This window comes from Natrix helvetica (assembly GCF_964273705.1).
Source record: "Natrix helvetica genome assembly, chromosome: 3".
Taxonomy (NCBI): domain Eukaryota; kingdom Metazoa; phylum Chordata; class Lepidosauria; order Squamata; family Natricidae; genus Natrix; species Natrix helvetica.
Genome location: NC_138549.1, coordinates 124,920,188 through 124,932,424, shown reverse-complemented (window position 1 = coordinate 124,932,424; position 12,237 = coordinate 124,920,188). Strand labels below are relative to the sequence as shown.

The 12,237-nt window shown below is 41.4% G+C and overlaps 1 protein-coding gene across 2 annotated transcripts in view; it reads right to left on the bottom strand.

Annotated features, from left to right (window-relative positions):
* PACSIN1 (protein kinase C and casein kinase substrate in neurons 1) overlaps nt 1-5,388 on the bottom strand; it is a 67,518-nt gene extending 62,130 nt beyond the window's left edge. The window contains exon 1 of one of the 2 annotated variants that reach the window (XM_081947285.1): nt 5,191-5,388. The gene's annotated coding sequence lies outside the window, so the exon portion shown is untranslated. Of the gene's footprint in view, nt 1-4,741; nt 4,846-5,190 lie in introns of those variants that run through there. The other variant, XM_081947286.1, reaches the window with a different exon arrangement.
* Nucleotides 5,389-12,237: the final 6,849 nt, after the last annotated feature.

Genomic DNA, 12,237 nt, shown 5'->3' with positions numbered 1-12,237 from the left:
AGCCAGAGGTGGTATTTGCCTGTTCTCCGAACTACTCAAAATTTCCACTACCGGTTCTCCAGAACCTGTCAGAACCTGCTGAATTTCACCCCTGCTTCTTGCCTTTGCCTCTGAGAAGTCACCAGAGTTTAGGTTAGCCTGCAACAAACTGAGGTAAGGTATCCAAAACAGACAGGAGTACTTGGAGATAATAGAAAGGTGTGCCAAAAAAAAAACATTGACATGTGAGGGATTAATAAAGGATTAATTTATTAATTTATGTGCCACCTAATTCTCTTTAGAAATGGTTGCCAGCCTGTTCTGACTAGAGGACAACCAGGCAATATGCATAAGCCCCCACACTTGTATTTTTGGTGCTATGCAACACCAAATTTCCTGCTTCAGCCCCCATTAAGCTAGTGAGTGAAATAAGATATCCGAGCCAATTTGCTTTTAAGCATCAGCAACTGCTATGCTTTGTCCTGTATATGTATTTCTGTGTACTACAGTTCTGAACAAAGGTTAATTCAAATGCTGTGCCAAGAAAAGTCTAATGCTTTTACCACTATTTGCAATAAACAGCAAGCATAACACATATTTCTACATACTGGCACATCTTTGCCTCAATAATTCATGAGCAAAAATGCTATATAGATACAAACAGCAAAGTCCAATAGAGAACCAAATGTCCTACTGAGCTTCTGTAAGCTTTTGTATCAAAATGTATTTTTAAAAAGTTATATGAGATGCTGAAGTGGAGAGTTTGAGAATTCACACAACCTGTTTAGTCATTATTATTCAAATTCTCTTGTACCTAACATAGCAACTTTATTAGTGAAGGTTTATTTTGTATACTATGCACTCTCACTGACATTTGGGGAGGGTATTATTTGCTCTTTTACCTCAGGCACCAAAATGTTTTGTCCTTGAATCAATTATGATTCTTCTTGGGAGAAGATACACCACCATAGCTAAAGATTGTGCAATGATTCATGTAGTTCATGATTGATTTCTGTAATCTTAAAGCAGGTTGCTCTTTTTCAGCCTTGGTCGTAAGATCTTTATTATGTAGGAAAATAACTGTCATGAAATCATAACCTGATTTCTATAATAATAGCCATGGCTTATGCTTTCAATAAACATAGAATGTGTAGCTTAGTCAACAAACTATGGTTAAAACAAATCTACTGTAACACAATGTGTGAACCTATTCCCGACCTCCTTAACAGAATTGATGAAAGGATTACAACCAAACTATGTATGTGAATGCTTTCAGTTGATATATACAATGGAAGTTTAATTTGTAATTAATTATAATAGTACAATAAAATAAATACCCTTATTCAAATTCACACACACACACACACACACACGCAAAGATGGGTTAAGAAGTCATCACAGTAGAAAAAGCTGTGGGTTGATTAAAGTTTATATTTCATTGTGCAACTGGCCACTAAAATCACCATAGGCTAAGGAAGCTATCTATTCAAAATGGATGATCATAATTTAATATCTTAAGGTCTCTTGTGTTACTTGGCAGTCATTGGACCTTTGCCATGCACATTATAAAAGAGAAAATATAAGCAACCTTAAAATATATCAATACCATATTATTTTCAATAAGGGTATTTATTTATGAGATTTATAGGCCACCCCAATATTTTATAATTCTGGGCAATACTATGCATTATACAGTATTATATAATCATAGTTTCTGCTTTTCAAATGATCTAACTTTCTGTGATTTCTTATTTCTTGACCATCAATTTTTATTTATCCTTACATATAGAGGAATATGATGATTGCTTTAAGCTAATCTTTTTTTCCCATTTTTCTTTTCAGCATTTTGGATGCAAAATAATTCTAATAAAATCTCCATATATTTCCTGCTATCTTTTATTTTCTTTATTGATGCATTCTCATTCCTTCTGGGGTATGGAGCAAAGATGAAAACTTGCAAAAACCAGTATTGTTTACCAATTTTGAGTCACAGACTGATTTTTTTAAAAAAAATCACCATTAGATGATTATATTGCCTAAAGTAAACAACAAAACAATTGCCAGATTGAGATATTTTCTAAGTCGTAGAAACCTGATGGGTATAGGACAATGTAATGATTTCAGAAGCATATGTACTGTAGCTATTACATTTGTGTTCTTTTATGACAAGACCTCAGATGCACACTTATCCTCACAACACGTAACTGATTATCAATCCTCCTTTAGCCACATTATGATAGAGATAAAACATTGCAAATCTCCCTGGAACCTGCATTTGGACATGCCCTAATGCAGCATTTGGAAAGGAAAACACCTGCATTTTCCTCATTATTTGTATTCTGGTATATACAGTATTATTTCTCTCCACTTTGAGAAAACTAGAATGACATTCTAAATATTTATCCTCTCTCCACGTAGATCCGATAAAATATTTTCATTACTGAACTTCATTCACTTCATTCTATTTTATGTACAGCTCATCCCTGCCTGGGGGTGCTTACAATCATGGCAGAGTTGAATTTCTGAAATATCTTGATATCTTCAGCTGATTTCATTAACAACTGATGAAGCAGAATGCTGAATCTGTTGGCCTTTATTCATATACAGAATTGATGCAAAGAGCTGCTTTAGGGTGCCACTTCTGCAAAAGAAATCCTATTGACAAGTCCTAATTTGTACCGACATCACTTAGTTTTGTCTGTTGTGTAAGGACTTGTAAAATGATGTTTGGAGGAAGACAATTGTCATGTGGGGCGGGGGGAAGCAAACTAATATTAAATAAATGTATTTGCGAGGGTATGAAGACAAGAAGCCCAAGAAGAGAACTGGTTACTGGATAGAATGTAGTCAGGGCTGCAGGCAAAGTCAGACAACATTAAGTTCAAAATGGAGTGTGTGCAATGTATTAAGGACAATATATCAGTTCAAATAATCCTGATTTCTAATTTTTTGAAGTTTTTATAAAGGAGCAAAGGAATAAGATTCGCTGACTGCATTAGGTGCATCAGTGATGTCTAGAAAATGGTGTTTCAAGATTGTAGCTCAAAAAGCCAGAAAAATAATGCAACCGAAAAAACCACTGGGGATCAAAGGGGTCCATTTATATTGCCATTTGGGCACACAATCATCTCAACATATTGCTGTTGTATTAGCTCTCTGCCTATGGTTGTCACATCATGCCCTAATGGTCACATTTTGATCATCATTACTATAAAACCTATATATTGTTATAATTTCAGAAACATGATGGCAACATGATTTCAAGACATTCCTAATAGCCCTGCATGAATCAAACTGCAAGAAAGCAATAAGGAAAGAGAAGTGATCTTGGTTTCAGATTATATATCTAAGAATGCTACATAATCTGAGACACAGTTCATCTTTTTTTACTTTGGTTTGTTCCTTTAAATCAAGCCTATATTTTAAAGCCTCTTTTTAATCACAGGACACATTTAATCACAACCCCAGATTGTTGTTTATGAGAAAAAGGACAGCTCTGATGTTTACCCATAGGTTTTTCTCTAACAGAACCATTCATTTTACACTAGACATTCCCAACCTAGTGCCCACCAGATGCGTTAGGATTGCAGTTGGCAAAATTCCTAGCCAGCATGGAATTTTAGGAGCTGCAATTCTAAGACACCTGGAGGGCATCTTGCTGGATAAGGTTCAGTACTCTGTGAAGCAAGAAACATAGCTTAGCTAAAAAGATTTTGGCATTCCCTGTGCCCTAGGCCTCCACTGATCTTGCTTGGTTCTATGTCCATGCTGACTTCCAAATTCCTAGATTAATAATGGAAGAATTGCAGATCCCTAAAATAACACTCAAATGATAGATAGAAGCCTTGATTTCCCCTGCTGCTAATTTTAATTGGCTGCTCTGGTAATAGCAATTTCAAAAGGGAGGTTGAAAGGCGGATGAAAAGAGGCAAGATGTTCTGCCCACCCTCCCAAATAGTTATACTGTTCTTCTTTGAACAACAAAAAAAGCTAAATAGAATACCCTCCCTTTCATGGTGATGAGACACATCAAACAGCCCAACAACCTTTCTTAAAAGAAAACCAATCAATCATTAAAAAACAACAACAATGCAATTTCTTCTTAAGAGAGAATGATGCAAACACCTAAAGCCTGAAAGGTCAGTCTCACTGCGTCACCACAGTTGCAAAACAAACGGGGAGGGGGGGGGTGATATCGTTTGCCTATCTGCCCCACGGCGGGTCAATTCTGCAGCGATCGACTCAATCCATCAAAGTCTATTTGTGAGGTGGAAAGAACCAACCGTTCGGCCACACGCTCGCCTCTCCTTCCTCATCAGGCGAGAGCGGTGTAGCCCGAACTCATTTCAGTCCAGTCCACTCAGGGCAACGCACCTGCCCATTGCGGGACGCAGCCCAGGCCAAGTGAAATGCCAGGAGGAACGGGGTAATAAATAATATCAGTAGCAGTATTACTGGTAGCATGAACAACAACGATGCGACGATCGGAAGCCAGAAAGGCACAAGCACTTGTGAAGCCCAACAAGTTCCCCACTAATGCCAGCTCCAGGAGCCCCCGACTGCCTCTCAGAGGTGCCCGTATACCTACACGGCATCCAGAAACAGCCAGACTTTGGCTCCCTCTTTTCCAGCCTCAATCCACCGGGAGCAGTGGGGAGGGGGGGGGCGAGGGAAGATGCCGAAGGTCCGCCCCAGGCACGTCCTTTGCTGCGTTTCTTTTTTCGCCGGGAAGGGAGGGAAGGAAGGAGGGAGGAGGGCTTACCTGCGTGGCTCTGCCCGGCCGGTCCTTAGAGTGGGAGGCACAGCGAGACCGTCCCCCCTCTTCGAGAGAGAGGCCGAGGAGTCAGACCAGAGGCGGTGTTGGTTTCCTTCCCGTCCGCCCCCCTCCACTCCCCGCTCGCCCCCCTCAACTCCCCGCTCTCAAAGCCTGTCAAGCGCTCTAGCGGGGCCGTCGGTTTCTTCTGGCGAAGCTGCGGCTAAAGCTGCTGCTTCGCAAAGACTGCAGGCAAATCGCTCCCCTTTCCCACCCTCCTTCTAGCCACCGGCCGGCCGCCAACCTTTTTTTTTTGGCTGGTTTCTATGGCAACTGGGTAATGCTCAGCGCATCCTGCCTGCGGGGACCGTCGCCCCCGCCCGCTATCCCGGCGCGCGTGCACGCGGACCCCGTTTAGTCCCGGGAGGGGACTCGCCTAAAGCTAAGCTAAGGCTTACCGGCTCGCGGGTGGCGGTGGCGGTAGCGGCGGCTGCAGCAGGCAGCCCGTTCGAATCCTCTCCAGATTTTCCCCTCCTCCCCCCACCACCGCGATCTCGTGACACGCGCGTGGGCGCGTGACTACAGAGAGGCCTGGGACACGTGTACGATGCTTCCTCCGAATGACCTGTAAGGACACCGTCCCGGTTCCGCCAACCGAGAGCGCCTACTTTTATTCTCTGGGGACTAAGCGTCTGAAGGGTCAGATTGGCTTTACTCGTCCCAGCCTACCCCTTTCCCCACGTTTCCGTTTCAGATTGGTACCAACGCGTCCAAGCTCCAAATTGCCGACGACGCTTCCTTCGCAAGACTGTAAAAGGAGGGTCGACCTCCCTCTTCTCTCCCCCCGCCCCCGCCCCACAAGCAGGCTGGTTCCTAGGCGCCCCCAAGGATCCTTTTTGCGGATAGTTTAAGAAAAGTGAAAATCGTGGGGTCTCTTAGTAGTGGTCCAGCCACGCTTAAGGCACCTACAAGATTCCAGGCCACAAAAATAATTTCCTGCAAAATAAGAAGGCATTAAATAAGAGCCTAGTTGACAGCCCCCAAAAACCAATGGTATGAAAAATCTCACTGCTGCTCATAGTGAGTTGGGCACAATAGTACCACAGCAGAAGAGACAGAGATACTTGCATGATTGGAATTGGGAAATATTTATCTCCCAGAGTGTCACAGGTAGGTGTTGTGGCCCAGCAGGAGCCGTTGGAGCTGCCACCAGACTCCGACAGCGAGGGTCCCTATGAGTTGGCAGTGGAGGATGTGGAGGACCCTGGGCAGGGTTCTGACTCCGAGCAGAGATCAGAGAGGCTGGTCGGCCACCAGGAGGCGCCTGAGGCATGGAGCAGTGGTGAAAGCCAAAGGGAGGGTGCTCCTGATGTCATGCCTTGGAGCAGTGGGGAGGAGTCACGGGACAGCGAGTCAGACATCAGCAGTGAGTTATTGAATGCTCGTTACCGGCGCGCTAAGTGGCGTCAGGAGCAATTGCGCAGTTACCGGAGGTAATTGCGCTCAGCTGATGATAATTAGACTCCTCTCCAGATTATAAAAGGACTACTTGTGCACACGCCCTTTTGCAGAAGTGAACGCAGGAACTATTGTGGGAGTACAGTCTTGTGAGCGTGGCAGGCTGGACAGCTGCTATTGCGTATCAGTGCCGGATGGTTCTGAAGGTCTAGTCGTGTTAGATTGCTGCCAAGGATCTGTCTGTCTGTACAATAAACCTCGTGAAGTATCTTTGGCTCGGAGTGTGTCTGTGTTGGCGGGGGAAGAGGGGGGTCAGAACAGGTAGGGGACATCATAATGGACAATCATGACACTCAAGAGACCCAAAATTGTATCCTAAAGCATTTCCAACACTGCTCCTTAAATTTTCTATTTACTTTTCTATAGAACTGTTGCCCTTTCTCAGATAACTCCTGCAGAAACCCACAATCCAAGATTTTCTTTTGGATAAACAAGTCAGAAATTTAGTCTTGCAAGCTTCCAGATTCATGCTGGAGGGCATCCCCAGCACGAGTCTGAAAGCTCCGAAGACTAAACCTCTTGTTCTGGTGACCAAGTCAGATTGGACCTTGCAACATTATCCTGGGACACATATATTTGCTTTCATTGGTGATACCAGTCAGAGGGATTGCCTGATTGAAGTAGAATTGGAAGCTGGACCACAGAACCTTCCAGATATCTGCTGCAAGTGCAAAAAAATGTGCAAAAATTCCTCTGAAAGTTCTTTCTGAAGGAAAAACAGATAAAACAATTTGGATATACTATAGGTTTGTGTCAACCTGTTGCTATTTGTGTACAGTATGCTAACTATTTCAATTTCTTTTCTGGAGCAGGATTCTGTATTTGTATTTCTGTATTTCTGCTGCTGTACTTGCAGAATGATGTGCGGAATAGATGCTAATTCAGTAGATTAATGAAAATATAGCCTCTTTCTTTTCAGTTACAGGAATCAGTAACCAAATAATAAGGATATAGCTATGCGATCTTTATGGTGAATTTGTATTATTTGTTGTAACCTAACTCCAAAAGAAGTACCCAATGGGATTTAATCAAATGTACTTGGAGATGTTAGGGAACTTCATGAAATTCTTTTCTTCTAATTACAGATATGAATCAAGATGTGGGATTCAGGCCTTGGCTTTTAAAACCATATTTGTTTTCACAGGTCCACTTAATCATTTGTTTTATAAGATTCTTATGCTTTTATTCTTAAATTAAGTTGCTATAAAGCTATATGTGTGTACTTAAAAGTATGTTTCATTGCACTCAATAAAGATTTCTTCTAAAAAATATAGCACGGGTAAATCTTGACTTACAACTGTTCATTTCAAAGTTATGATGGCCTTAAAAAAAGTTATTTACAACCCATCTTCTAAATTGCAACTATCTTATCATCCCCCTGATTATGTGGTGGCAGTTAAGGCATCTTGTAACTGGGCCATATTTATGATGGTTTTGGCATTTTTGATTGTGATTTGTAGGTGATGCCTGACAAGCAAAGTCACTTAGAAAAGCTGGATTTGCTTAACAACTGGGGTAAAAATAGTTGTAAAATTGGGTTTGGTCATTGCTTAGAGACCAAAACTCCTGTTCCAACTATGGTCATAGGTCAAGGGCTATATATATAGGATTATTAAAGGCCAAGTACTCTTCAGCTGTACAAATGAATTCATTTATTTAAAGCAAACAGCAGAAATAAAATATGATAAAACAATCTGCCCAGTCCCTTTCCCAATAAGAATGCTTTAGGAGAGGGGTGTCAAACTCATGTCATCATGTTGTTATCACATGATGTATCAGGACTTTCCCCCCTTTCGCTAAAATGGGATGGGCGTGGTCAGCACATAACACATCTGGCCTGCGGGCTGCAAATTTGACAATCCTGCTCTAGTACATCATCAGGTGTTTGATTTGAGTTACTGTTTTGCAACTGGTACAAAGACATTCCTTTGATTTCACATAGATAATAATGTGAATAACTATTTTATCTAGTTTTTTGAAATCCTGCTTTGTATTTGATTATTTATTTTATTAATTTATTTACCACTTTTCTCCCTTTCATCACTTTCAGCTATCAGTGTGCTATGCACCACAAAAGCTTATATTTTCTTTATTTTGGAGTGATTGTGGTGGTTCAGATTAATCATGTTTATTTTATAATAACTATTGCCACCAGTTGTGGAACTGCCTTTCTTTGTATTCCTTTATTTCCAGTGCTAACTATGACTATCTATTCCTGTCCATTTTTACTCACCTTATCACAAAATTTGCCTATCATTGTTTTCCCTGTCCCTTTGAAACAAACCACAAAGTATTATAAGTGCTGGCATGGAATTCGTCCAATAACACATAAATGAAGATTTGAATTTGAGTTCCTGCATCCAAGCCAAAGTTATCATTAATTGTTACTTGAACCTGTTCACTGGTCACATACTTTTCTGCTTGTATAGAAGGGCAAATACAATAAGTTAAAATTATTTAAGATGACAAGAAGACATCTTGGAAACAATTTATTCAAGCTTTAAAAACTGCTAGAAAAGCTGTTCCAATGCATTCTATAATTCCTGAGCTAGCTATCCTTTCTCCATTGCACTATGATGCTACAAAAATGGGAAGGTCAGCCTAGAATTTGACAACTATGATGGCATGTTCTCTAAAGGTTACAGCTTTTCTACAAATTAGAAAGCGAGCAAAAAGCATTTTTGTTCTAAGGGAACATCTGACAAATATTCTCACCCTTTTCTTTCAGTTAGCTAAGTGGAGATTACAGACCTAATGTCATTATCAGGCAGAGCTATAAAACTTGCCCTTAGAATCAGCTGCAGTAATGATGCAGTTCTCTTAAGGAGGGTTATTTTCACAAGCACTAAGATCAAGTTGCTTTAAGAACATACACCATATCCCTTGTGGCTTCCTCTCTTGCTCTGTCTCAGGTAAAGTCTCATCTTTCTTCTAAAGAGTTCATTTGTCTTCCTAATGAAGCACAATGGGGTATTCAGTCTTCCTCTATCTTCTTATTTTCCCAGATTCCTAGTTTAGCAGGAGAGGCTGTGAAATGACAAATATATATATTTATATTTCCCAAGGCAGGAATTTGAAAAATTTGTCACCATCTGCCTTCCGTTGCTTTGTACCTTTGCTAATTAAAACTCCCCCTGTAATTTCTTACATCTGGTGTCCTCTTCCTTCATTCTTGTGGCACATGTTGCCTACCTATTATTTTAATCAAAAACCTTTCTAAAAAATCTCAGAGGTTTTCCTTGGATTTTTCATTTCAGATAAACCACTGTGCTTTAAGCAGGAAGACAAAAAAACATGGAGGGGAAGAGAAGAGGCGTTAACAGAATGTTCTATTTCTCAGGTAACTGGGAAAGAGGAAAATAACTGCTTTGGTAATGTAATTGTATAATACAGGCACTGCATAAGTGCTGTGTGCACATTTGCTACACAGTCCCTTGTGCCAGTTTAATTTATTGATGAATTAATAGATATAAGTAAGTGATGCTTTCTTATGCTCAAAGGCCATAAATAATGAGGGGCTTCTGTTGTGATTGCAACTGCTGAATTTCTTAGATAAACTTAATTTGAAAGTGTTGATTTTGGATTCTAATGTGGACTATTTTTCTAAGTCTATAAAATTAGTAATTTTGAAGCAGATCTGAGTGGAGGTTTTGTTATTAAAAATCCTAGGGAACAGAACATCTGTAAATACCTAGTGTGGATAAGTGCCCCATTATTTAGGTGTCATATAGATGTGTTAATGAAAGCAGTATTTCCTGTTAAAAGTCATAATTGAGAGAAAGTTCTTTAAATTTCACAGCATGTGGTTTCATCCTCATTTACACTTAGCACTCTCAGGTCCAGGTCAAAATGTTGTTGCATATGAAAATGCAAAAAATAGCTTTGTTGTGCACCACAGATCTTCTGTATCATCATGACTTTGTAATTGTAATATTTCCGTCCATTTGTATTATTTCCACCCATTTCCACCCAGGTTTGTATTCCTTGAAGGTAAGTAGAAGGCCTTAGGTTACAAACAAGAATGGGAGAAGGATCCATATTTTTAATCATGTATATGATTTGTAAAATTCTATATGAACGTTTTCTTAGGGCTGAAAAGATCCATACTTTCAGTTTGTCAATTTAAAGATATTCCCAGTAAAATTAATGGAATTTTCTTCTAACGTAGGACACTTAGAATTAAAGTTTCAGCTATAAACTACAAGCCACATTAACACTGCCTTGTATCTGTCAGATGTATTTATTTAAGAACAAAATGTATTGACCACCCATTTGGGCTGATTCTGAATAGTACAGACGACCCAATGAATACAGAATATCTCAACAATTAAAAGCAAAAAAACCCATTTTATTTGTCCTTATTCAAACCCTAAGAGTGTCATCAGCATATTGATGACATCTCATCCCTAACTAATTGATGACTTTTCCCAGAAACTCCATCTAGGTGTTAACTAACAAGAGGGTAAGTCTTGTGATATCTCATTTTGGAGCACCCAAGGATTTGACCACTATTCCCCCATGATCATTGACATAATATGGTGCCCTTTACTCTCAAACCTTGCTGGTAATCAAGGAGTATCATGACCAACATTAACAAAAGCTGCTAGGAGATTAATAATAATAATAATAATAATAATAATAATAATAATAATAATAATAATAATAATAATAATAATAATAATAATAATAATAAAAAATATTTATTTCTTAGCCGCACCCTCTCCCGAAGGACTCGGGGCGGCGTACAATAAAACATATAAAATACATATCTAGACAAGACATACATATAACAAAGATGTATACCAAGACGTGTACAAGGAGGAGGTGGGCTAGTGAATAAAAACAATTAAAATCACAATGTTTAAAAACCCCTAAATAAATGAATAAAATTAAATTACCCAAATAAAAACCCGTCAGGAGCGATATAGTTAGATCATAGTTGAGCCAGGCCAGCTACTTGGAATAGGTGGGTCTTGAGCTTTACACGGAAGGAGCGGAGGTCAGAGGTATTCCTAATATCCGGAGGGAGGTCATTCCACAGGGCTGGGCCCGCCACAGAGCAGGATCTACTCCTAGGCGCCGCCCCTCGACACTGTCTGGTGGACGGCACCTGGAGGAGGCCCTCTCTGTGCGAGCGGATTGGTCGCAGGGATGTATGGGGCAGAATACGATCCTGCAAGTAACTAGGTCCTGAGCCATGGAGCGCTTTAAAGATCGTTATCAAAACCTTGAAACGCACCCGATAGACCACAGGAAGCCAGTGCAGCTCGCGCATGAACGGTATCACATGGGAGTACCTAGTACTCCCCATAATTACCTGCGCGGCTGCTTTCTGGACCAACTGTAGCCTCCGGGTGCATTTCAAGGGAAGCCCCATGTAGAGAGCGTTACAGTAGTCCAAGCGAGACGTCACCAGCGCATGAGTGACTGTGCATAAGGCGTCCCGGTCCAGTAGGGGGCGCAATTGGCGCACCAGGCGAACCTGGTGGAACGCCCCCCTTGCCACGGCTGTCACATGGTCATCCATGGACAGCCGGGCATCCAGGAGGACGCCCAAATTGCGCGCCCGCTCCACGGGGGCGAGTTGAATGCCCCCGATGGCCAATGATGGAATTAATTGGCTGAACCGGGGAGCCGGTACCCACAGCCACTCCGTCTTGGAGGGGTTGAGTTTGAGTCGGTTGTCATCCATCCAGACCCGTACGGCTTCCACACACCGGGACATCACTTCGACGGCCTCGTTGGGGTGGTTCGGGGTGGAAATGTACAGCTGAGTATCATCAGCGTACAGATGATATCCCACCCCGAAACCACGGATGATCTCACCCAGCGGCTTCATATATGTGTTGAACAGGAGTGGCGAGAGGACTGACCCCTGTGGGACCCCGCAAGTAAGGGGGCGTAGGGTCGACCTCTCCTCCCCTGCCAACACACATTGCGTCCGGCCAGAAAGGTAGGAGCTGAACCACCGCAAAATGGTGCCCCGG